A 27,283-nucleotide genomic window follows, 5' to 3' on the forward strand; every position below is an offset into this window, starting at 1 on the left:
TGTAGGGGTGTCACCTCAGCCTGTGAAGAGTTCTACTACAGGGCATAGAAGCAGGATGATCCTGCTCCATGGGGTCCACAGAAGCATCAGCTTGTTTATGCGGTCGGTCTGCAGAATCCAATACTGAAAAATGGTTGGTGGTATACATTGGCAATACGGAGGCCTATCGGGCTAAGGAACCACGTGGCGACACCATTGAAGAGGAATTTTGAGTCGACAAAGGAGAAGAAAGTTTGTCTTCAATGGACTACTTTGTTCCACTTAGAGGAAGACTCGGGGTGTTGGTTGGCTGGAGGGACATAGGAAGTCTTCACAGAAGTACTACTCTTGTCCTTTCTGGACTACTGGTTGTGTAGCTGATGGCTTTGCCCCTTGAGGTGAGAGTTTGATGTCTCTTTGCACAGCTGGACAGGGGGATGGCAATGCTACCTTCATGCTGGGTGATTTCACAACCTCAAGAGCTGAATTTGAGGTTGCATGTCTATGTGACAATGTCCTTCATGGAACGACAAGTAACACGAGCAGAACTATAGGTGCCAGGCGGGAGGATGCAGTGTTTGCGATTATCCAATAACTTGTGAGCGATTGGGTAAGGCACTTTTTCCATGCAAAAATGAACATGGATTTTCTTGAATTACAGTGCGAACTACCAAGAATCAAAACAAATGTTTAAGACAAAATGCTTGTAGGTTTTTATGTAAAATCTGATTCTGCAATAAAAAATGGGTATTCCCATATATCTTTTGGCCAAAAAAGAAGATGACCTACCATAAGAAATTTGTTGGGTAGAATATATAACCTTGAGATAGCATGAAAAATAAAAAAAAAAAAATAAAAACAATTTTTTATGGAAAAAGACCCCAAGAAAGTCTTAGTTGGTAATGAAATATTTTAACTTTTTAAGATCCGATTAAGTCTGAATGTGACAAAGATACACACAGAAATTTGAAAAGAAGCTACTAGTAATGGAGACAAGAGAATTGGGTATGGGGGTTCAGGGGCTTTCCCCCAGAATTTAAAAAATTGACAATGAAAAGAATGTTGTATAATAAATACACACCATATATTTTGGCTGTATTTCAGTAAAACACAAGTTTCTCTTAAAGCAGCAGGACTAACGGCATAATGCAATCAAACTAACCACATAACACAATCGAAAACTCTATTAAAGAAAAATGATGGCTTGAAATTATTGTCATTTAGATAAAAGCAACTGACTATACTTTCTAAAGGATAAAAAGTGCAATGTTTCTTAAACACAGATACAGCAATGATTATGTTGCTCATCACTTGGGAACTGGTCGCAATGTGTTCAAAAGGCTTCTGACATCATTGCGAAGACAGGAAAAAGATGCCTAATAAAAATAATACTCAGGCAGAATATTCATGACTAAAAGACACCATTGCATTGAAACTTTACATTCATTTACTTGTCCCTGAGAGATACTATACAAAAGTGGGAGAATTAAATTACATGCTATTCAATTGCTTTACATTCGACATTGACGTAACAGCGTGATTGTACCCCAAATAGCAACGTAACTACAAGTTTACACATCCACAGCGGTAGAAAAGTGTTTGTGTACATAATATAGTCTGTGCTAAACAGATAATAAATTGGTATTGCATTACTCCTGAAATGACACTGGTTCACAAAATGATGCAACTAAAAACATTGTTTAGTCAAACCACTAAAATAAATACTGAATTCTGTAATTTTAGCAGGGGCTTCTGTATGACCATAATTTAGCCTATAAATCACAATAATTGTGGACAAATTGTAGTACTTGGCGTGACTGATACATGGAATGCATCAGCAAAATTCTCAAATGCAGAATATGATCAAATTATAAAACTTCCTGGCAGATTAAAACTGTGTGCCAGACTCAAACTTGAGATCTTTGCCTTTCGCAGGTAAGTGCTCTACTGACAGAGCTACCCAAGCACAACTCATGACCCATCCTCAAAACATTACATCCACCTGTACCTTGACTCGGAACAGATGGCCGTACCGTAGGTGCAACCACAACGGAGGGGTATCTGTTGAGAGGCCAGACAAATGTGTGGTTCCTGAAGAGGGGCAGCAGCCGTTTCAGTAGTTGCAGGGGCAACAGTCTGGATGATTGACTGATCTGGCCATGCAACACTAACCAAAACGGCCTTGCTGTGCTGGTACTGCGAACAGCTGAAAGCAAGGGGAAACTACAGCAGTAATTTTTCCCGAGGGCATGCAACTTTACTGTATGGTTAAATGATGATTGCATCCTTTTGAGTAAAATATTCCAGAGGTAAAATAGTCCCCCATTCGGATTTCCGGGCGGGGACTACTCAAGAGGACGTTGTTATCAGGAGAAAGAAAACTGCCATTCTACGGATCGGAGCGTGGAATGTCAGATCCCTTAATCGAACTAATTAATGGAAAATCTCATATAAAGATGTGAAACAATTACTAACAAAGAGATAGAGGGGCTGGCCAGTACTTACCTCAGCTCAGTACAGCCGATAGAAACACAAAAAACAACTGAAAATTTAAGTTCCTAGCTTTCGGAATAAATGTTCCTTCATCAGGGAGGAGAGAGGGGAAAGAAAGGGAAGAAGGGAAAGTGGATTTAGTTACTCACAACCCAGGTTATGAAGCAACAGGGAAAGGAAAACAGGGAAGGTAGCAAGGATGGAGGCATGGTTGTCAGAGGGAAGATCCCTTAATCGGGCAGATAGGTTAGAAAATTTAAAAAGGGAAATGGATAGGTTGAAGTTAGATATAATGGGAATTAGTGAAGTTCGGTGGCAGGAGGAACAAGACTTTTGGTCAGGTGAATACAGGGTTATAAATACAAAATCAAATAGGGGTAATGCAGGAGTAGGTTTAATAATGAATTTAAAAAAAATAGAGGTGCGGGTAAGCTACTACCAACAGCATAGTGAACACATTATTGTGGCCAAGATAGACACAAAGCCCATGCCTACTACAATAGTACAAGTTTATATGCCAACTAGCTCTGCAGACGAAGAAATTGATGAAATGTATGATGAGATGAAATAAATTATTCAGGTAGTGAAGGGAGACTAAAATTTAATAGTCATGGGTGACTGGAATTCGAGAGTAGGAAAAGGGAGAGAAGGAAACATAGTAGGTGAATATGGATTGGGGCTAAGAAATGAAAGAGGAAGCTGCCTGATAGAATTTTGCACAGAGCATAACTTAATTATAGCTAACACTTGGTTCAAAAATCATGAAAGAAGGTTGTATACATGTAAGAACACTGGAGATACTAGAAGAAATCAGATAGATTATATAATGGTAACACAGAGATTTAGGAACCAGGTTTTAAATTGTAGGACATTTCCAGGAGCATATGTGGGCTCTGACCACAATCTATTGGTTATGTACTGTAGATTAAAACTGAAGAAACTGCAAAAAGGTGGGAATTTAAGGAGATGGGACCTGGATAAACTGATTAAACCAGAGGTTGTACAGAGATTCAGGGAGAGCATAAGGGAACAATTGACAGGAATGGGGGAAAGAAACACAGTAGAAGAAGAATGGGTAGCTCTGAGGGATGAAGTATTGAAGGCAGCAGAGGATCAAGTAAGTAAAAAGACAAGGGCTAGTAGAAATCCTAACAGAAGAAATATTGAATCTAATTGATGAAAGGAGAAAATATAAAAATGCAGTAAATGAAGCAGGCAAAAGGGAATACAAACGTCTCAAAAATGAGATTTACAGGAAGTGGAAAATGGCTAAGCAGGGATGGCTAGAGGACAAATGTAAGGATGTAGAAGATTATCTCACTAGGGGTAAGATAGATACTGCCTACAGGAAAATTAAAGAGACCTCTGGAGAACAGAGAGCCACTTGTATGAATATCAAGAGCTCAGATGGGATCCCAGTTCTAAGCAAAGAAGGGAAGGCAGAAAGGTGGAAGGAGTATATAGAAGGTTTATACAAGGGCGATGTACATGAGGACAATATTATGGAAATGGAAGAGGATGTAGATGAAGACGAAATGGGAGATATGATGCTGCGTGAAGAGTTTGACAGAGCACTGAAAGACCTGAGTCGAAACAAGGCCCCCGGAGTAGACAACATTCCATTAGAACTACTGATGGCCTTGGGAGAGGCAGTCATGACAAAACTCTACCATCTGGTGAGCAAGATGTATGAGACAGGCAAAATACCCTCAGACTTCAAGAAGAATATAATAATTCCAATCCCAAAGAAAGCAGGTGTTGACAGATGTGAAAAACTATCAGTTTAATAAGCCACAGCTACAAAATACTAACGCGAATTCTTTACAGAAGAATGGAAAATCTGGCAGAAGCCGGCCTCGGCGAAGATCAGTTTGGATTCCACAGAAATGTTGGTACACGTGAGGCAATACAGACCCTACGACTTATCTTAGAAAATAGATTAAGGAAAGGCAAACCTACATTTCTAGCATTTGTAGACTTAGAGAAAGATTTGACAATGTTGACTGGAATACTCTCTTCCAAATTCTGAAGGTGGCAGGGGTAAAATACAGGGAGTGAAAGGCTATTTACAATTTGTACAGAAACCAGATGGCAGCTTTAAGAGTAGAGGTGTATGAAAGGGAAGCAGTGGTTGGGAAGGGAGTGAGACAGGGTTGTAGCCCTTCCCCGATGTTATTCAATCTGTATATTGAGGAAGCAGTAAAGGAAACAAAAGGAAAATTTGGAGTAGGTATTAAAATCCATGGAGAAGAAATAAAAACTTTGAGGTTTGCCGATGACATTGTAACTCTGTCAGAGACAGCAAAGGACTTGGAAGAGCAGTTGAATGGAATGGGCAGTCTATTGAAAGGAGGATATAAGATGAACATCAACAAAAACAAAACAAGGATAATGGAATGTCGTTGAATTAAGTCGGGTGATGCTGAGGGAATTAGATTAGGAAATGAGACACTTAAAGTAGTAAAGGAGTTTTGCTATTTGGGGAGCAAAATAACTGATGAAGTTTGAAGTAGAGAGGATATAAAATGTAGACTGGCAATGACAAGGAAAGCGTTTCTGAAGAAGAGAAATTTGTTAACATCGAGTATTGATTTAAGTGTCAGGAAGTCGTTTCTGAAAGTATTTGTATGGAGTATAGCCATGTATGGAAGTGAAATGTGGTGCTACAGAAGAATGCTGAAGATTAGATGGGTAGATCACATAACATATGAGGAGGTATTGAATAGAATTGGAGAGAAGAGGAGTCTGTGGCACAACTTGACTAGAAGAAGGGACCGGTTGGTAGGACATGTTCTGAGGCATCAAGGGATCACAAATTTAGCGTTGGAGGGCAGCGTGGAGGGTAAAAATCGTAGAGGGAGACCAAGAGATGAATACACTAAGCAGATTCAGAAGGATGTAGGTTGCATTAGGTACTGGGAGATGAAGAATCTTGCACAGGATAGAGTAGCATGGAGAGCTGCATCAAACCAGTCTCAGGACTGAATACTACTACTACTACTACTACTACTACTACTACTACTGCTACGACGACGACGACGACGACGACGACGACGACGACGACGACGACGACCCATGCAAATCCAGAGTGGGTTGTGATTTTGTTTTATACTGCTGAAAACATTCTCTTGATCCACAAATAAAATATGATTCAACAGAGGAAGTCCGAGTCCTCTGGCCAACTTAAAACCAATACAAATACATTTTTTACAACATTTAACATACAAACACTTTTGCAACCAAGCAAACTTCATAAATTTGGACATGCATTAAAAGAACAGAAGATTCAAATTTTGACACTTCAAGAAACACAAACAACAGACAACAACACCATGGATTTCGGCATTCATCATCTTTTTAAAAGTAGAACTGATATGAGAATACTTAATAATACACCACATCTGGGAGTTGCTTTTGCAAACTCCAAAATTATTTTAAATTCAATAGCAGAGGAAAAACCCATTAATAATAGACTAATGACAATTTCTCTTAAATGCGCAAATAAAGCATACAGTTTTAATTACTGCCCATACGCCAGTCAATGAGGGTAACTGTAAACAACCTGAATCAGTTAATGAAGCTTTGGGAAACAGGAAGTATCATCTCGAAAATTCCCTTAAACCCTGATTAAATGGGTGATTTCAATGCTCAAAGAGGGAAATGAGAAAATATAAGAAAATGGTGGATTTCCTGTGCATAAATAGACAAACCAAAAAGGCCAAAGACTTGTTGAAACATGCAGAAATTTTAATCTTAAAATCATGTCAACACATTTTAAAATGATTTCTTCTAAACAAAAAACTCTGCGGACACCCAATAATTTCTTGGTGAATTTCGAATCAATCTTGTAGCAATTTCATACCCCAACTACAAAGAAATTTTAAATGTCAAAGTTACGAAAGGGGCTAATATTTATTATTGATTATTTAATGTGAATAAAGGTAAAACTTCAGCCTAAAAAACTCTTCAACACAAAAAATGTTATCCCAAGATATGACACTGCTAAAATAAAACAAACTCTAACAAACAAACTTGACAAAAAATAATCCAACAATTGGCAGAACCTAAAAGAAAAAGTTCATCAAAACGGCATAAAATTTAATTCCACTTTGAAAGAAACAGCAGTTAAGTCTAAGCACGAGGCATTCAAAAATTGGAATAGTAACAAAACTGAAAATACGTACAAGGCCTTCCTAACTGTATAGACCAGAAGAAATTACAAAAATTCCCAACTTTTAGAGATCGAAAAAGACTACAAAAAGAACAATATAAGAAACTTTTATAAAACTATCAAAACAAAACTAACCGATTACTGACCTCAAAGCCTTTCCTTCAAAAATGAAAATGGCAGTTTGTCTCTTAACAACCAGGAAAATTGTAAGGTACTTGCTAATTGTTTTGAAAAAGTATTATACTTTCCAGAGCCAGCGAAAATATTTCAACCACAGTAAAATAATAATGTCCCTAACTCTAAAGAACCTGATCAAATCAAAATAACTACACAGACAGGCTTAAAAACAATAAAGAATCTGGAGAAGAGGGTATAATTGCAGAACTACTAAAATCAGCTGGCCCTAACACTATCAAACAGATCACTCAACTAATAGGACGTATCTGGCAAACTGAGAAAATACATGAGGACTGAAAATTGCCCTAATTATTCCATTGTATAAAAAAAGAGTATAGAACCGTTGTTAATAATTACCAAGGAATCTCTCTTCTCCCGGTCACAAACAAAATTCTCTTTTAATGTTTACTCGATTGAGCCCAAGGACCATTAGAACCTAAAATTGGTGAATACCAAGCAGGCTTTAGACCGAATAGATCCTGTCCAGAACAAATTTGTAATTTGAAATTAATCCTTAGGCACCAAAGGATTTCTGGTAAGAATATTGTACGTACATTTGTGGATTTTAAAAGGGCCTACGACTCAGTTGATCGTGAATGTCTTTATGTCTTTTCCAAATTTTAAAGGAACAAGAGCTAGATAATAGAACTCTTAACACTGATTAAGGAAATGTTAACTGACACTAGCTCTAATGTTAGATTCATGGGAGAAATTTCTGAATCACTTGACATAAAGACTGGTGTTAGACATGGAGATCAACTCTCCCCATTACTGTTTTGTTTTGGAAAAGAAGATTACAACAGAATGGCAAAAGGCAAGTCAAAATATAGATCAATTAATCAAGTTAGGTAGAAGTAATATCAGAGTACATTGCCTCACCTTTGCAAACGATCTGGCTATTTTAACTAGGGATATTACCACAGCTCAGCTCAAAAAATTCTAAAAGAATTTACAGAAAAAGTAGGACTACAAATATCATTAGAAGAAACAGGATATATGACATGCAACAAACAAGCACCAAAGTTTCAAAATCCAGAAAAATAAAAAGGGTGTCTCAGTCTGAATACTTGGGAGAATCATACAAGAAAACTGTCTGGAAAAAGCTGCAAATGAAGATCACTGACAAAAAATAGCAACTGCATTCAGATTAACACAAAATATTTATAATAAAAAAATCACTTTCTAAATTCAGTGATCTTGGACATTACGGCACTGTAATCAAACATGAATTTCTTTATGGTGCAGGAACCTTAATTTTAAATATAAAGAGGCATACTGGGGGGGAGGAGGGGGGGGGGTTATGGAAAGATTTTAGGAAAATATTAGGCTCCAAAATTAGTGATGGAGAAGTAATAAGGAAATAGATGACCACACAGAGAAGTAATAAGGAAAGAGAAGAACACAGACATACATCATAACATCAGAAAATGAAGGCTTAAATTTCTTCGGCACATTAAAAGAATGGCACCCACTAGGTTGACAAAACAAATAGTAGAATTCTATGAAAACAGAAGTAAGGTCGAAACTGGGCCAATTAAATGGATCTTACAGTAAGGAGGCTCTTAAAGTAGTCGGTATAACTCAGGCAGACATTACAGATAGAAAAACATTCAGACAAAAGATATTTTATTAAAAAGTTGGTCAGAGGGAAATTAGGAAACAGACTGGAACACTGTGGTCTCAGAAAGAAAGAGTCTTCATTCTGAAAAGATGAAACAAATTTAGACACAAAGGAAGGCCAACCATTAAAAGTGACATTGCTTTAGTGTACCTTGCAAGGTCCCACTGGGTCCATACGTGAATAATAATAATTAGTCTCATCCTTAAGAGAGTGCACTGATCACTTTGGAGTACTGTAGAACTTTTCCCAGTCAGTCAGGTGATCCTTATCTTTGACTTGAGTCACGTCAGTGAAGTGGTGTGTATATGACAGCGCGAGCCATAATTTATCGTATCTTTGTGGGGTTTACGTGCAAAGTATGTTGGTGGCAGTGGAATCTTTCAGCAGTCAATTTCAGTTGCTGGTTCTCTAAATTTTCTCAATAGTATTTCTCGAAAGGAATGTTACCTTCCCTCCAGGGATTCACATTTGAGTTCCTGAAGTATCTCCGTAATACTTACATGTCGTTCGAACCTACCAGTTGCAAATGTAGCAGCCCATCTATGAATAGCTTCAACGTCCTCCTTCAATTCGATCTGGTATAGATGCCAAACACTCAAGCAGTACTAAAAATAGATCACACCAGTGTCCTATATGCGGTTTCCTTTACAGGTGAACTACTATTTCCTGAAACTCTCACAATGAACAAAAGTCTATCACTAACCTTCCTACCAAAGTCTGCGTATGCTCATTCCACCTCATGGTTTTGCAATATTACGCCCAGATATTTAAACAACTGCACTGCGTCAAGCAGGACACTAGTAATACTGTGTCTGAACATTACGGGTTTCATCTTCCTACTCATCTGCATTAACTTACAGTTTTGTAGTTTTAGGGTTAGATGCCATTCATCACACCACACAACTGGAAATTTTGTCTGTCATCTTATCTTCCTGTTTAGGACAAAATACTAGGTTCTATTATTTAAGAAGGCTTCAAGCCACTCACATATCTGTGAACTTATTCCATATGTCCATACCTTTTATAACAACCTGCGATTGGGCACCTTGTCACATGCTTTCCAGAAATCTAGAAAGACGGAGTCTGTTTCCCTTCACCCATAGTTCACAGTATATTATGTGAGGAAAGAGCAAGCTGAGTTTCCCATGAGCGATTCTTTCTGAAAGCATGCTGATTCGGGACGTAAGTTTCTCAGTCTCATGAAAATTTATTGTACTCTAACTGAGAATACGTTGAAGGATTCTGTAGCCAAGACAATGTAGGGGTATCAGTCTAATTTTGCTGGTCCGTTCTTTTACCCTTCTTATTTACTTGAGTCACCTGCTCCTTTTTCCAGTTACTTGAGTCTCAGTGCTGGACAAGAGATTCACAGTAAATGAAAGCTAGTTAAGGGGCCAATGCCGTAGAGAACTCTTTGTAAAACCAAACCAGGATTCCATCCAGACACAGTGATTTCTTTACTTCCAAATCTTTCAGTTATTTCTCTATGTCAGGGACGCTTATTACTAAGTTGTCCATACGGGAGACTGTCTGATGGTCAAATGATGGTTTGTTAGTACGACTCTCCTGTGTGAACGATTTCTTGAATGTGAAATTTGAAACTTCCCCTTTGGTTTTGCTATCTACAACTGCCATACCAGACTGGTCAACAAGGGACTGAATGGAAGCCTTAAACCCGCTTAGCAATTTCCTCGGGTTCTCTCCCAGATCTTTTGCTAAGATGCAATAGTGGTAGTTGCTGTATACTTCATATTTAGATCTTTTCACAGATGCCCGAATCTCTACTAACCTTAGCTCATCGTCATTTATGCATTCCCTTTTGAACTGAGAGTTCAACAGCCTCTGCTTCTCCGGCATCCTTCAGATTTAGTTATTACACCATGATGGGTCTTTTCACTCCTTTATCCATTTACTAGGCAGATAACTCTCCAGACCACAATTTACACTCCGCTTATAACGAACATACCGCTTTTAAGGTGGTGTAGCATTTATTACGTTCAACTTACAATTGTAAATAATACACCAAATAAAAGAGCAACTCAAAGAGTTTTGTTTTGTATACATGTGTGCAATGGGAAAAGTATGGAATGACAAAGTGACTAAAAACATGTTTAACAAGCGCGAGTCTTTCACACTTGGCCCCAAGAAATATCCCCGCGGAAAGTTTATGGGCCATTCTTTTTTGGTAAATCAACTGGTATTGATGTTCCTTATCTTGATGAGCTACAGCTACAGCCCGTGTCTCAATGGGAAGAAGCTGAACAGCATATCTTTATTTGGGAGCATGATGGAGTGCCACATCAGTGGCATAACTCAGTATGTGACTGGTTAAACAACATCGTGTCCGATTGGTGGATTGGGCACAAGGGAACAGTTGAAACAGCAGTTTATACATGACCATGTTCACACATGATCTGACACGATCATGTGTATGTGCCTCCGATACCAGCTGATCTACCTGACCTTAGAAACAATGTTATTGCAACAGTTACTCCTGACAAATTGATCAAGATTTTGGAACAACTCGCCTGTCGACTATGTGTGATCAGTGTTCACACTGAATAACTGTAAGAAAAACTGTGTTTTTCCTCTTTCAATTGGTGTATTATTAATAATTGTAAGGTGAATGCAATATGTGCTACAAAGCCTTTAAATCCGTATATTTATTTTGAAACACCCTGTACTTTGCCCATAATTCCTCTACCTCCATATTACTGGAACAAAGTGAAGCCAGTAGTTGTCTAAGTGAGATATTATTAACTGCTTATCTGCTCTATCTAGCAGAAACACTCTCCTAGCTGTCTTGACTGATTTAATAAATTTCATAATCATAGTTGCTATAACGACATCGTGACCGCTAATCCCGTTTCTATACTGACACTGTCGATAAGGTCTGCATTATTTGTAGTTACAAGGTCTAAGATATTTTCCACTATGTGTGAGCTGTGAAGCTAGATGCTCATGTCAGTTCCCATAAAAGGCGTTCAAAAGTATTTCGCATTACTGACTGTAACCCCCACCCAGACAACGAATCCTTAGACATCCCAGTACATAATCTGTACATTAAAGTCCCCTCCAACTAGTATTACATGGTCCGGGTATTTACACGCAATTGATTGACTGATTGAGAGGGGTTATGGGACCAAATAGCGAGGTCCTCAGTCCTGCGATTCCGAAGTAAGTTACAGAAGAAAAAGTGGACGGATCCAGTGAGCGGATATAAAATAATGAACATTGAACACATACAGTAAAGGCAAGACCAAATCTATTGTCTGCTAATATTAAATTTAAGGCATCTGGAAGGCTATACTTAACACGAAGAGCCGAAAGAAGGGGACATTCCACCAATATGTGAGATGATGTCCGTCTGGTTTCACAACCACATTGTGGGGGTGGGTAGTTACATAGGAGGAAATGATGGGTGACCCAGGTATGACTAATGCATAAATGGCATAAAACCGTGGACTTCTTCCGAGAGGAGCGGAAAGAAGAGTGTCAAACTGCAGTAGACTCCTTGATTGTGCAGAGTTTATTACTATGAGCAGTAGCGCTCCAGATGGCAGTCCACTGTTGGGCAAAGAGAGATCTGATGTAGATCTGTATATCTGCAGCTGGAAACATGAAAGGAAATAGGGTAAGTATCTGCTTCTCTAGCCAAATGGTCAGTCAATTCATTCCCTGGGATACCCACATGACTTACGACCCACAGAAAGACGACTGAACAGGCAGCATGCTCAAGGACAGAAAGAAGGTCACGGAAAGCAGAGACCGAAGGATGACAAAAGTAGTATCGGTCAATAGCCTGCAGGATGCTCATTGAGTCTGAAAAAATTAAAACACTGTGGAGGAAGACCTGAGAAACAATAAGGAGGGCCCTGTGAATGACTAGAAGTCTGCTGCAAACACACTACATGATCCCAGCAATAAATACTGCTCGAAGTCAGTAGGAGAAGTGAAAGCGTATCCCTTCTTATCAACAGTCTTAGAACCATCAGTGTAAAAGATGGAGGCACCCTGGAACTCTGCAAGGATGGCACAGACACGACGCCGGAAAACCATAGGAGTGACAGAGACCTTAGGATCCTGGAATAGATCAATCCCAATCTGTGGTCTAGGCACCATCCAGGAGAGGGGGGGGGGGGGGGGGGGGAGAGGAAAGACAGAGGGTACAGTCCAATGAGTGGAAATATGGAGATCCTAACAGAGGGAAGTGAGACACATGCCAGCTGGTGGGTGTTAGGAAGGAGACATCCCTCATTGGCGAAGGGCACGGTGTACACAGGATGGTCAGGGAATTGGCGAATGTGATTGCATAAGGAACATGGAGTTGGCTCCGTCAGATATGTAGAGGGGGAATCGTCGCTTCTATGAGGAGACTATCAACAGGACTAGTGCGAAAGGGACCAATAGCCAGACACACCCCACACTGATGGACAGTGTCAAGGAGTTTCAAAGTGGAAGGTTCTGCTGAGCCATAAACCTGACTACCATGATCTAGTCTGGACAAGACCACAGCATGGTAAAGATGGAGAAGAGTGGAACAGTCTGCACCCCAGGATGTGTGGGCCAGGAGGCAGAGAGCATTAAGCTTCCGCATGCATGTAGTCTTTAGGTGGCGAATGTTGGGCAACCATGTCAGCTTGTTATCAAAGTAAGGCCCAAGAAACGGGATTGTACTACAACATCGAGGAGCTGGTTGTCTAAATAAAGTTCTGGATTGGGGTGTACTGTGGGTTGATGACAAAAATACATAATCCGCATTTTGGAGGAAGGGAGGGAGAAAACTGGAAGCCATGGGCAGTGGCCCACGCAGAGACCTGTCAGATGGCATCTTGGAGCTGGCACTCAGCAGATGCTACTGAGTGGGAGCTGCACCAGGTGCCAAAATCATTGACACATAACACCAGCATAACCAGAGGCCCAACAGAGGTCTCAAGCCCACTGATGGCAATGAGGAAGAGTGTGACACTTAGCACAGAACCCTGGGGGATACCATTCTCCTGAACCTGAGGAGCACTGAATGAAGTGCCAACTCGAACCCGGAAGAGCCGGTAAGATAAAAACTTGCGGATGAAAATCTAAAGTGGACCACGGAGGCCCCAGTCATGAAGGGTAACTAAAATGTGATGGCACCAAGCCATGTCATGCACCTTATGTAGGTCAAAGAAGACCGCAGCAAGGTGCCGAAGGTGAGTAAAAGCCTGTCAGATGGCCCGATTCCAATCGGAGTTCACCCTGCCCACAAGCTGCACTGATATGGGGACAAATGGCCCTGACATTCGAGTAACCAACATAATCAGAAGTTGACCATCCTTTTGAGCAGTTTACAAAGTACATTCATAAGGCTAATTGGGCAGTCGAGAGATGTTGCACGGTATATACAACCTGGCACAACTGGGAGATCTGGGAAAAACGAGGGAATTTTTTTGAATTCTGGGAATTTTTCATTGTTTTAGTTTTCAGTTAAATTTTCTAAGAACCAATACTCTAACAAAGGTCATTACTGTATCTTGTTACAACAGAATAATACTGCAGCAATAAAACATGAACGAGAGAAGTTACACAAATAGAACTTCAGTTGCAAACGAAATGCGACACATACAACAACAAAACACACAGTGCTCATACAAGCGTCTGCCACCAGCAAAACGTGTCAAAGGCTTTAGGAAGACTATGTAATACTTCATAACAACAAATTGCCTCTGATGAGTGTGACGTCACAACTGTTTACATTAGATTCATTTGAGCACTTGCAAGCGGGCTCAGGCGCATGCACAGTTGAGTCGCGTATGAGTAGTACATTCACACACTTTGGGCTACTGAAGTGCAGCTGTTAGCAGTAGCACTAAGCAGCCAGATGCCACCCGTAAAAATTTTACTGGCACACCCAAACTGCCAGATTCACACATGTGCACCAAGTCGAGATCTAGGGGCCTTGGTGGGGATGGAGGGGCAAACCAGGATGTCTGCCCCATGCAACAATTTCAGGAGGGCGGGGGCGCCAAATTCGTAATCTTGAGGGAAAAACCTTGTTTCACAAAGTGCCTAGCATCCTTGATCTATAGATTATTCATATGATTTTGAAATGCATCACTGTTAAGAAATTAACATTTTTGTGCATATTCCAGGTTGATTTCTGAATAAATCATAAGTTGACTTTTGAATGCATGCATAGTGTATGTCTTGTCTCTGCCAGAGAACTCTCCGTCATATCTAAAAATAAACTTTCCTGCAGACAGAAGGGGACGGGGCTATACGAGCTGAGCAGAATAATGCCAAACGGGTGAATGCTCGTCGCTTTTTGTTATGTGGTTGACGGGGCTTGCAAATGATCAACTTTGTTATAATTATTAGTGAAATCCATAGATTCAGACTACCAGAGTGCAAATAAACAACAAACAGGAATAACAGATTAGACAGATTACATATTTTTTTTAGGGAACCCAAAAAGATGAAATTTTAACAGAAAAGTTTTGACCAGATTGCTACACTTACTAGTGTAAAGTCCCCAGCTAGCAGCTGCTTAAGTCCAATTCTGAAAGTAGTGAGAAAAAACGCAATGTTCAGTCACATAATAATGCCTAACCAGAGAATAAACACAGGATAACAAAACCTGGATTGTGGCAGGGTTAGTGAAGCTAACCAGAGAATGAGTTAATACTGGCAGGAATAGTTACCAAATCAGCGATAACAAGATTGATTGTGGGAACGAGGAAGCAGAAGAAACGGGGACATCACACAAATTATTTAAGAATATTACAATTCCAAATTTACACAAAAATTTCATACTAGTACTTGAAGAGGCTCGTTTTTTACAACTGCTGCAATATTAGACAGGCCTATTTCATTTCATCTAACAGACAGTGACAAAATAGATGTAATCAGATCGAGAAATCACACGGGTACTATTTGTATTATTTTAAGATGGGCAGGCCCACTTGGAGCATGAGAGAGACCATAGGACATTTTAACTCCCACTGTCATGAATATAGTTTGATGACATCTATTACAAAATACACACGTTTGAATTCCACAGAGCGAAATACAGTGACGTGCGATTAAAGAATGCTGTGTGAAGAGGTGTGGCACTGTGCTATGGCATGCTGAAGACCAAATGTCATGGCTTACATTTCCTCAAACATTTGTGTTTTATATATCTGACTGTTCAAAAAGATGTGTTCTACAAAATTAACATTTTTTGAAAAGTTGATTTTTTTTTAAATTTTTGGCATTCTATCTCAAACGCTTTGTGGGGGGGCCTCTGAAATATCGTAGATCCGGGACAGATGTGCAGAGCAGTCTGTGTTGTAGTTGGGAGGTAGGTAGTCTCCACGTGACCCATGTCTACATTTAGTGATTTTGCTGTTTCCTCTTCCTTTACTGCTCTCACGTCAAATGAAAACAAAATGGATTTCTGTGGCCAGAAGCTATCAAATGAATTAAAATACATTCACATAATTACGGAGGACTAAAATGTTATCAGTTTCAGATCTTATTTTATTTCCACCTTTCTGACAGTCAAGCATTAATCACCTTGCAGAACAATGAAGTTATATTTGTCGGTTTGCTAAAGTGATTTGGCTTTTAGTAATCTTTTCCACCGAGGCAGTCCATTTATTTGAAATGAAATGTTTAATTCCACACTACTCGCTAGTTTCAACCGTTCACTGAATTTCAAGGGAACATTTTCATCTTTTAGCAAGTATTGGCATTATGCCATACTAAAGAACCAAACATGAGATAATACAGTACTGGTAGACCAAGAACACTTACACTGAAAAGCTCAATGTCAGGTCGAAGCCTACTTCATTGGGAATCTGGACATGCGAATGTGCACTATAAGCCGAATTGTTGTTGTCGTCGTCGTCGTCGTCGTCGTCGTCAGTCCTGAGACTGGTTTGATGCAGCTCTCCATGCTATTCTATCCTGTGCAAGATTCTTCATCTCCCAGTACCTAATGCAGCCTACATCCTTCTGAATCTGCTTAGTGTATTCATCTCTTTGTCTCCCTCTACGATTTTTACCCTCCACACTGCCCTCCAATGCTAAATTGGTGATCCCTTGATGCCTCAGAGCATGTCGTACCAATCGATCCCTTCTTCTATTCAAGTTGTGCCACAAACTTCTCTTCTCCACAATCCTACTCAATACCTCTTCATTAGTTTTGTGATCTACCCATCTAACCTTCAGCATTCTTCTGTAGCACCACATTTCGAAAGCTTCTATTCTCTTCTTGTCCAAGCTATTTATCGTCTATGTTTCACTTCCATACATGGCTACACTCCATACAAATACTTTCAGAAATGACTTCCTAACACTTAAATCTATACTCTATGTTAACAAATTTCTCTTCTTCAGAAATGCTTTCCTTGTCATTGTCAGTCTACATTTTATATCCTCTCTACTTCTACCATCATCAGTTATTTTGCTTCCCAAATAGCAAAACTCCTTTACTACTTTAAGTGTCTCATTTCCTAATCTAATACCCTTAGCATCTCCCGACATAATTCGACTACATTCCATTATCCTTGTTTTGCTTTTGTTGATGTTCATCTTATATCCTCCTTTCAAGAGCTATCCATTCCATTCAATTGCTCTTCCAAGTCCTTTGTTGTCTCTGACAGAATTACAATGTCATCGGCGAACCTCAAGGTTTTTATTTCTTCTCCATGGATTTTAATACCTACTCCGGATTTTTCTTTCGTTTCCTTCACTGCTTGCTCAATATACAGATTGAATAACATCGGGGAGGGGCTAAAACCCTGTCTCACTCCCTTCCCAACCACTACTTCCCTTTCATGTCCCTCTACTCTTATAACTGCCATCTAGTTTCTGTACAAATTGTAAATAGCCTTTCACTCCCCGTATTTTACCCCTGCCACCTTCAGAATCCGAAAGAGAGTATTCAAGTCAAATGCCGAATTATGCATTTTAATATGGTTCATGAAATTCCGATGCTCTTTGAGTATCCTCGGATGTCTTCTACATCTAAATGGATACTCTGCAAATCACATTTAAGTGCCTGGCAGAGGGTTCTTCGAACCACCTTTATATTTCTCTATTATTCCAATCTCTTATAGCGCGCAGAAAGAACTAACACCTATATCTTTCCATTCGAGCTCTGCCTTGTTTGTTTTATGACACAATGTAAGATCTTTAAACGTCTTACACGTACAAACATACGGGCTTCCTATGTCACTGTAGCAGCACAAGAGCAGAGACCCTGTTATCTGGCACTCTCTGGCAACTTCTGAAACTGATTTCTTAAATCACAGAGCGATTGACCCTCATTTAAAAATCAGCTCTGAGGACGAGCCATTTAGAAGAATTTCGAGCCCAGAAGATTACATGTGTGTGATGTATCTTAAAGTGTAACACGCACAAAAGAGATCAACATTATATGTGAAAGTTTAGCTTCTGTTGGAGCTTCTTAATCTATAGGCAGTGAAGAGAGGGTTGGTAATTACGATGATAAATAATCACTCGTACGCCTGTCACTTACTATGAATACTTTTATTCTCACAGCATGTACACAATGCTTGTAGCATAGAGCACATACTACAGAGAACTGATCTGGTAAAGATACAGTTGTTCTTGCGGCGGTGGGGTAGCGTTATTATTGTGGGGTGAGCCACTGGTTCTACGTCTCCACAAATCCTAGAGACCAATATTATACATGAAAACTTCACTTTTCTTGTAGCAACACTGTGTATATTAATTTACACCATTAAGTTTTCCTATTTGTGTTTCACGCTACTTAACAGTGATGTTGCTGTTGGATGACTACATCACGTGTCCTATGCTCTAAATATCTGCTGTCATCGGGTGGCGAAATCATGATACATGAGCTGTGACTGGCTTACAAAAGTACATCGCAGTCTCGATTTACATGCTTCGGAAAGTAACATGCGGTGTTTGGTGGAATTCACATTTATACTTTCATACTACAAAAATATGCAGTGTACATGTTGCTACACATCAAACATCTTTCCAAAACGTGTTTCTCCCCTCCTGAGTTTCGTTTTCTATAGTGCTGAGAAATTTTACGCCAGTGTATAAAACCATAGCCATTCAAAGGATTTATAACTTTTACTGCTCCGAGGGAAAGTATAATGTCACTTAACAAGGAAAAAGTTTATTTTCACCCAGGACGAAATTTATTTTTAACCAGGAAATACAGGAAAAAATCCGAGAATTGTTTTTCCTTGTCCGCATATACACCCTGTGTTGTGTTTCTCCCAGGCATAAGGGTGGGGATAACTATATTGTCTTGCTATTGTGACAGAAAAGCACCTGTAAATCAAATGTGGTTGAAGACCCTGAGGAGCTGTTGCCTCTGGGGAATTTCCAAGTGTTGGATTATCTGGTTGTGGATGGAATCCGGTCCTGGGGCTGTCTCTGATGAAGAGCGCAGAGCCTGCACCAATTCCCATTCAGCGAAGGGTGCATTATAGGGCTCAATGTGGTGCAGGATGAAACAGAGGGGCGTCTGTTCAACTCTGCGTTTCTGCCAGAGAAAGGTAGAAGGGTAGGACGAGGACAACGAATGATGCTGTTGAAAAGTGTGTTGCAAGGTGTCCTGCAAGGACCAACAAATCAGTGCACAGAGCACCTTGGAGGTTCAGACCCTGGACAGTTGACTATCGCTGGTGGCCAAGAAGGCTACAGAGGTTTGACCAAACCTGCAATGTAGAGGCATATGTCCCCAGGGAGGAAACATAGTGCTCCCATTCCTTTTTACTCCACTTAATAAGGTAACGAGCCTTAGCATGGACATGCTTAAAAGTGAGGAGGTTGATCTGTGAAGGGTGTCACTTCAATCACTTCAGCATCTGTCAGCAGTCCTGAACAGCGACTGTGACATCCTTGGTCTACCACGGTACCAGCCGTTGATGAGGGGGACCAGCGGATAGGGGGACAGCAGTGCCAGCAGTATGAAGAACAGTGGAAGAGATGCCTTGCACAGCTACATCAGTGGAATTTGACAGGGGGGTGTCAAAGTGGACAGCAGACGTATATAGAGACCAATTGACCCTGGGGAGTGCCCAATGTGGGTGCCTGTCTGTCTGACAGTGTCAGGGGAACAATAGAATCACCAGAAAGTCAAGAGGCAGGGGAGGAGATCGTGAGATTGATAGCAGAGAAGGTACCATGAAAGGCACTGAAGTAGGTAGGAGAAAAATCATTGAAGATACACAAATCGAGGTCTGTAGTAAGTTGATGAATTAGGAGAGCCCTACTCATTGAAATGACACTCCCCATAGTGGGTGGTGGACATTTAAGTCCCCAAGGAGGAGAAACGAGGGCGGAAGTTTCTGGAGTAAGGTAGACAGTGCAACGTAAGTAACTAGCCTACCTGGAGGGAGGTAGACACTGCAAATTGTGATTGGCGGAGTCATCTGCACTCTAACTGCTATCGTTTCCAAGGTGGTACATAGGGGGATCTAGTCACTAATGACATCAGAGCGAATCAAAGGGCAGACACCTCCAGATGCTACCCCGGGGCCAGCACGGTTCTGACAGAATGCCCAATAACCACGAAAAGTTGCAGAGTGATCATCATGGAAATTCGTTTCTTGAAGAATGAGACAATGCGGAATAAGAGGAGACAAGACATTGCACTTCCAGAAGGTGACGGTAGTAAACGTTGCAATTCCACTGGATGATCGTGTGGCATGAGTCTAAGGTAGTCACGAAGAAGCCGAGGAGGTGGTCAGATAACTGTCAGTAGTTGTCACCAACAAGGATGGGGCGACATCCATAAATAAGATGTCAGACTTAGGTTGCGAGGGGGGGCAGATGGCACCTCCGAGGCACCAGAATTTATGTTTTTTATCCTCCTCCTCCTCCCCCTCCCCCTCCTCCTCCTCCTCCTCCTCCTCCTCCTCTTTCTGAGGTGGAGGACAGGGCACAGAGGGAGTAGAGGGCTTTTAAAGATCTGGAACTGAAAGAGAGTGGGCAACCTTGGGGCACACAGATGGTGCGCCTTGTGGCTGAGAGGTGGTAACAGTCTTCTGGCCTTAGACACACCAGGGAAAGTGGTCATGGGAGGGAGCCCGATCACTGGCAGATGCCGAAAAAGGGGGGCATTTCTTCAACCGGGGAGGGGGAGTGTTCCCTGGTGGGAGGCCGTGGGAAATGCAGGGGAGGGGGATGGGAGAGTGGGATGGGGCTGGGGTTAGGACGAGGACAAGCACTGAAAGCACTGCATAGGTGGAGGGATGTACGGCTTCACGTCCCACCTGTAGCACATAACCTTGACGTTCTCTGGGAGGCTATCCCCCTCAAAAGTCAGAATGAAGTGCCAGTATCAGTGCGATTGTGTCTGCAACCCTTCTGCACACATCTAACAAAATGAACGCCACGTCGCTTCAGATTAGCACGGAGTTCATCAGTTTGCAGGATAAGATCCCTATGAAAAATTACTCCCTGGACCATATTCAGAGACTGGTGAGGAGTGATAGACACCAAGATATTGCCAAGACGATCACAGGCACAAAGCACTGCAGATTGGGTGGCAGAAGAAGCTTTGAACAACAGGGAGACCAATTGCATCTTACTAAGAGACTCCACTTCACCAAACTTGTCCTCGATATTTTCCACAAAAAACAATGGCTTCCTGGCGATGAATGTGTCCTCATCCGTCCTAGTACAGACAAGGTAATGGGGAAAGGGTTTCCATCCCAAGACGGCAGCAAGCCTGACCCTCCTCCCATGGTGTAGCCAGGGAAGGGAGAGTTTCCAGGTCATACGAAGCAGCATTTAAGGATCCTTCACCATTCTAAGAGAAGGCCGTTTGAGAATGGCCAGATTTTTGCAGCTTGATATGCTTCACACACCAAGCATCTGCCCTGGTACCACCCACCCCGACCAGGGGCTCTCCTCATGGGTGTCACCCAGCCACATCAAGGGCCGTCTGGCATGGCAGCCATTGCCCTGAGTTCCAATGCTCAGAGAAGGTAAGCAACCACTCCTTGGCATACTTGGGGAGGGAAGAGCTCAGGTATCAGTAGTGTGATCCCTACGTTGTGAAGGGGCTCAGCCAGTTGCTTACATAACAGCCTCATCACGCGGACTGGCTTCACGTGCTTATCACCTAGCAGGGTGGAGGGGGGGGGGGGGGCTATGGCAGGGGAGGAAGAGAGGAAGGAAGCGGGGGAGGAATCCACATCAGGCACTAGTAAGGGAATTCTTACCCAAATGGCTCACACCAGAAAGAGAAAATTGTGAAATGCAGGTCAAACCTCAAGTCAAACCAGACACCAAAAAGGATGAAAGGACACGCAAAAGGAACAAAATGGCAACCAATACAGGAAACCAGGTGGATGGCCAGGTCCACATAAATCAGAACAATGAGAGATGGGAAGGAGGAGGCACTAGGGAAGGAGTGCAGATAGGGAGGGCGAGAGCAGGGTGAAGAAAATGCAGCCAATGAATGAACAATGGATCACAATAGCTCGGGGCCGTATTTGCACCATGCACAAACTCTAAAAAGAACCTGAGACTCCTGCGGGTGTACACACTATTGACCCTAAACTTTCTTTGAATGATTGAACTGTCACAGCAGAATCAGGTGGCCATTAAAAATATCCAACCATTAACTTTGATTCACCTGCACATGCTACACATGACCAGATAACTTCTCTTTCACACACAACTTTGACTTCACTAGAGACAATATTTCTGTCAACTACAATGAACACTCCCACTCCCATCGTCAACCATCTGTCTTTCCAATACACATTCCACAACTCGCTAAATATCTCAGAGATTTCCACTTTGGGTTTCAGTCAGATCTTGGTTCCAAGAATAATTTGAGCGCAAGAACTTTCCTTGAGGGCATTAAACCCGGGAACTTTATTACAAATACTTCGACAGTTTACTGATAAAATTTTGATGAAATTGTCTTTATTCTGAACGCCATTTGACTTCTCATGCTGTGCGTTGACTGGCAAGTGTTCATCGAAGGACCTTTAACTACTGCCTGTCCCAAAGAACCTAATGTGCACTCTATCATAATGGGAGACACTAACATAGACCTGCTAAGAGAGACTTCCTCTGCAATAAACCTAAGAAGATTGTGTCGTTGCAATAACATGAACATTCTTCCATTACAACCTACACACCATACGGCACACAGTTGTGCTCTTAGAGACGTAACCGCAACGAAAAGGCACATGATGTAATATTCCTGGCCTACTCTGTACTGTCCCCCAAAGATCAAACCGCTTTACATAACTTGTAGGAACAAGAAACATATTGATCTTAATGTTCTAACAGCCGATTGCTCAAAAATCTCATGACATCAAATAATCAGATAACCTATAATCAATGAAAAAATTAATTAACTGGGTGATGAACTCATGACCCTCTACGACAAACGTGAACCTGTACGCACAATCCGTATAAGAAAATCTCCTGCTCCATGTCTAACAACTGAATTACGTCAAATGATGAAAAATAGGGATGCTGGCCACAGACATTTCAAGGCAGATCCGAAACCTGAGCATTTCGAAGAATATAGAAAGCTATGGAATAGAGTGAAACAATGCATTCACAAAGCTAAAATCAGGCACGCTCGCTTCCTTGTATGCGGCAATATGACACCCATGACTCTGTTGAAGAATCTCTGTAGCTTGGGGGTTGGAAAGGCAAAATCGGAAACTCCTTTTCATGTCTCAACTAAATAATTAAATGAATTCTTCTCTGCACCTCTGAATACCCACACGGCTGATAATTACCATCCACAAGAATCCCATAACTGGATAACTAACTACAATACCTTCCACCTAAAACAAGTAACAATAAATATGGCAAGAAAAGCAATAATGAGAATCTGTTCTGAGGCAACAGGTTATTACAGTATCAGAATAATCATGATTAAGAATGTTGCCGATATCTTAGTACCTGTCTTAACCGACATATTTAATTTTTCTCCTCATAAACAGAATACCTCATTGCATGATGTTGTTGTTGTTGTTGTGGTCTTCAGTCCTGAGACTGGTTTGATGCAGCTCTCCATGCTACTCTATCCTGTGCATGCTTCTTCATCTCCCAGTACCTATTGCAACCTACATCCTTCTGAATCTGCTTAGTGTAATCATCTCTTGGTCTCCCTCTACGATTTTTACCCTCCACACTGCCCTCCAACACTAAATTGGTGATCCCTTGATGCCTCAGGACATGTCCTACCAACCGATCCCTTCTTCTAGTCAAGTTGTGCCACAAACTTCTCTTCTCCCCAATCCTATTCAATACTTCCTCATTAGTTATGTGATCTATCCATCTAATCTTCAGCATTCTTCTGTACATTGCATGATAAAGAAGCATAATTCGACCCATCCCTAAGATAAAAAAGCCGCAACTGCCTAGTGATTACCGGCCAATTAGCTTACTGGCTGCTGTCTCCAAAGCACTTGACTATATTGTTCATGATCAAATCACTGAACATCTGCACGAATTCAGCCTATTTGACAAATTTCAATCCGGGTTCCATAAACACCACAGCACAAACACTGCTCTAATTAAAGTAACATCAACAGACGAGAAGCAACAATATTGACGCTACTAGACTTTAGCTAAGCTTTTGACACTTAACTTTGATATATTGCTCAGAAAAATGCAACAGGTTAATTTCTCAGATAGTGCAATGAGGTGGTTTGAAAGCTACATAAAAGACAAATAGCAATGTGTTGTCTGTGTAAATGAAAAAAAAAAAAATTTTTTTCTTCCTTCCTCCCCCCCCCCCCCCCCCCCCCCCCCTGGACACGTGCCACAAGGACCAGTCTTGGGACCACTTTTCTTTTCCTTACATGTCAATGACATTTAGCTGGTTCAGTCCTCCTGTGAATATCATTTCTATGCTGATGACCTCCAGATTTACTTAAGTGTCACTGTGATCGCTCAGATTAATGATGATCTGTCATCAGTGGTGACATGGGTAAAAAACCTGGGGCTTAAACTAAATTCAAAAAAGACAAGTAATCTTGATAGCTCATCGGAAATTAATAAGTTCAGTTTTTCGCGAACGGCTACCTCCTATTCTGCTCGACAGTATTCCAGTACCATATCAGAAAATAGTTATGAACTCAGGTGTAACTCTGGATGAGCATCTCAACTGGGTGATAATACAATTGCAGTGTGTCAGAAGATGTCCGCTTGTCTCTATGCTCTCAAAAAGCTACGGAACGTATTTCCACAGGACATGAAACGCCAGCTCGTGCAAACACTCGTTCTACCAAACCACCACTACTGTGATGTAATTCAGCAAGGCACGAGTAGTGAAAACAAAAGACTGTTAGAACTAACCATGAATGACTGTGTTACACCTTCAACATTGGCCAATATAATCGCGTTAGTTTCTTTTTTTTGTTATGGTGTTAGGGTGCAAAACTGCTACAATCATTAGTGCCCGGTCTATGACTTAGGAAAAGGTAAAAAAATGAAACTGGAAACCAGCAGCAATGGGAGCTAAACTCAAAAAAGTGGGGAAACTAAAAACAGAAGGAAAGCTTAAAAAAACCCTATGGAAGGGGGGTTGTTTGTCCCCAAAAAGAGCTTCAAATGACTGACACCATCTCACTGGCACTAATAAACTCAAGAACGCGATCGGCTGAGCACGTGTCATCTGCTAAAATGAAAGATATATCAGGCAACAGCTGTAGACGGGCGCGTAACGGAGTAAAATAGGAGCACTCGAGTAAAAGATGTCTCACCGTCCACAGTTGAGAGAAGTGGCGACAGAATGGGGGAGGATCGCCACTTAAAAGAATTCAACGGCTAAGAAGACAGTGCCCTATCTGGAGTCTAGTTAAAATTACCTCCTCCCGACGACGAGTTCGGGAGGAAGAGGTCCAAGCACAGGGAAGAGCTTTCACAATGTGCGTGCCATAGAAGAGCAACACAACGACAAAACATTCTGTAGATCGGCAAAGGGAATCATGCAAATAGCAGGCTGAGGAAGAGAGACTACAGTCTTGGCCGCTATATCGGCTGCCCCATTTCCACAGATACCAACATGTCCTGGGATCCAGAGGAACGCCACAGAAACGCCCCCCAAGTGGAGCAAGAGGAGGTAGTCCTCAATCTGGTGGACCAGAGGGTGGACAGGATAGAGAGCTTGGAGACTGCGGAGAGAGCTGAGCAAATCTGAGGAGATCTGAGCAGATAACATACTGTATCCACTGATGGTGACGGATATATTTGACAGCCTGGAGAACAGCGTAAAGCTCTGCAGTGAAAACTGAACACTGGTCAGGAAGCCGAAATCGATTTGGGGTGTCGCCAACAATATAGGCACTCCCAATACCAATGGATGTTTTTGAGCCATCAATGTACATAAATGTGGCATCCTTCATTTGTGCGCATAGAGCAGCAAATGCATGACAATAAACAAGAGAAGGGGTACCATCCTTGGGAAGGTCACAGAGCAGGTAGGTCTGGGGCCGGAGCCAAGGCAGTGCTGTACCCCAAGTTGTCAAGAAAGACTTAGGAAAGTGGAAGGAAAGAGAATGTAGCAGTTGACAGAAGCAGACTCCTGGTGGTAGCAGGGAGGAAGGGCAGTCTGCATAACCTAAATCCAAGGAGGCATCGAAAAAAATGTTATGGGACGGATTAGCAGGCACGGAAGAGAGATGGCTAGCATAACGACTCAGAAGGACAGCTCACCGATTGGACAGCGGAGTTTCAGCAGTCTCAGCATAAAGGCTTTCAACAGGGCTGGTGTAAAAAGCTCCAGACACTAAACATAATCCACGGTAGCGGACTGAGTCTAGACGCCGAAGAATAGACGCCCGAGCAGAAGAGTAGACTATGCTTCCATAGTCCAATTTCGAGCGCACTAAGGCGCGATAGAGGCGGTGAAGGACCACTCTGTCTGCTCCCCAGGAGGTACCATTCAGGACACGGAGAGTGTTGAGGGATCGCAGACAGCGAGCCAAAAGATAGGAAACAAGAGAGGACCAGCACAGTTTTCTGTCAAACATAAGGCACAAGAATTTAGCGGCGTCCGCTAACAGAAGGTTGACAGGGCCTAGATGTCAGGAAGGCAGAAGAAACTCCATACGACGCCAAAAATTGACACAAACAGTCTTACTGGGAGAAAAGCGGAAGCCGGTTTCGATGCTCCAAGAGTGGAGGTGATCAAGACATCCTTGAAGACTTCGTTCAAGAAGGCTGGTCCGTTGAGAGCTGTAGTAGATTGCAAAATCATCCACAAAGAGGGAGCCTGAGACATCAGGAAGGAGACAATCCATACTCGGATTTATGGCAATGGCAAACAGTACAACACTCAGCACGTAGCCCTGGGGTACCCCGTTTTCTTGGGAGAAGGTACGGGAGAAAGTAGTGTCCACCCGCACTTTAAATGTGCGCTCTGCCATAAATTCACGAAGAAAAAGGGGAAGCCAACCTCGAAAGACCAAGAGAACAGTGTGCGGAGGATGCCTGTCCTCCAACAACAGGTATCGTATGCTCTCCAGATCAAATAATATTGCTAGTGTTTGGCATTTCCTGAGAAAATTGTTCATGATGTAAGTGGAGAGAGCAACAAGATGGTCAACGGCGGAACAATGCTTTCGGAAACCACATTGAGCAGGTGTTAAAAGACTTCAGGACTCCAGCCACAAGGCTAAACGGCAATTCACCAGACACTCCAAAACCTTACATACACTACTTGTGAGGGAAATGGGGCGATAGCTAGAGGGGAGATGTTTGTCCTTTCCAGGTTTTGGAACAGGAACAATGATAGCTTCCCGCCATTTTCTGGGAAAAGTACTGTCGGTCCAAATTTGATTATAAAGGTGAAGGAGGTAACGCAGACTATGGTATGATAAATGCAGCAA

General features: G+C 41.7%; 1 protein-coding gene across 2 annotated transcripts in view; it reads right to left on the reverse strand.

Annotated features, from left to right (window-relative positions):
• The window catches only part of LOC126335071 (uncharacterized), a 151,634-nt gene that overhangs the window by 79,724 nt on the left and 44,627 nt on the right, over positions 1-27,283 (reverse strand). Inside the window, exon 2 of one of the 2 annotated variants that reach the window (XM_049997956.1) lies at positions 14,937-14,976. The exons of the other annotated variant lie outside the window; for it this stretch is intronic. The gene's annotated coding sequence lies outside the window, so the exon portion shown is untranslated. The remainder of the gene's footprint in view (positions 1-14,936; positions 14,977-27,283) is intronic. 2 annotated transcript variants of the gene reach the window in all.

This window comes from Schistocerca gregaria, chromosome 2 (genome assembly GCF_023897955.1).
Source record: "Schistocerca gregaria isolate iqSchGreg1 chromosome 2, iqSchGreg1.2, whole genome shotgun sequence".
Taxonomy (NCBI): domain Eukaryota; kingdom Metazoa; phylum Arthropoda; class Insecta; order Orthoptera; family Acrididae; genus Schistocerca; species Schistocerca gregaria.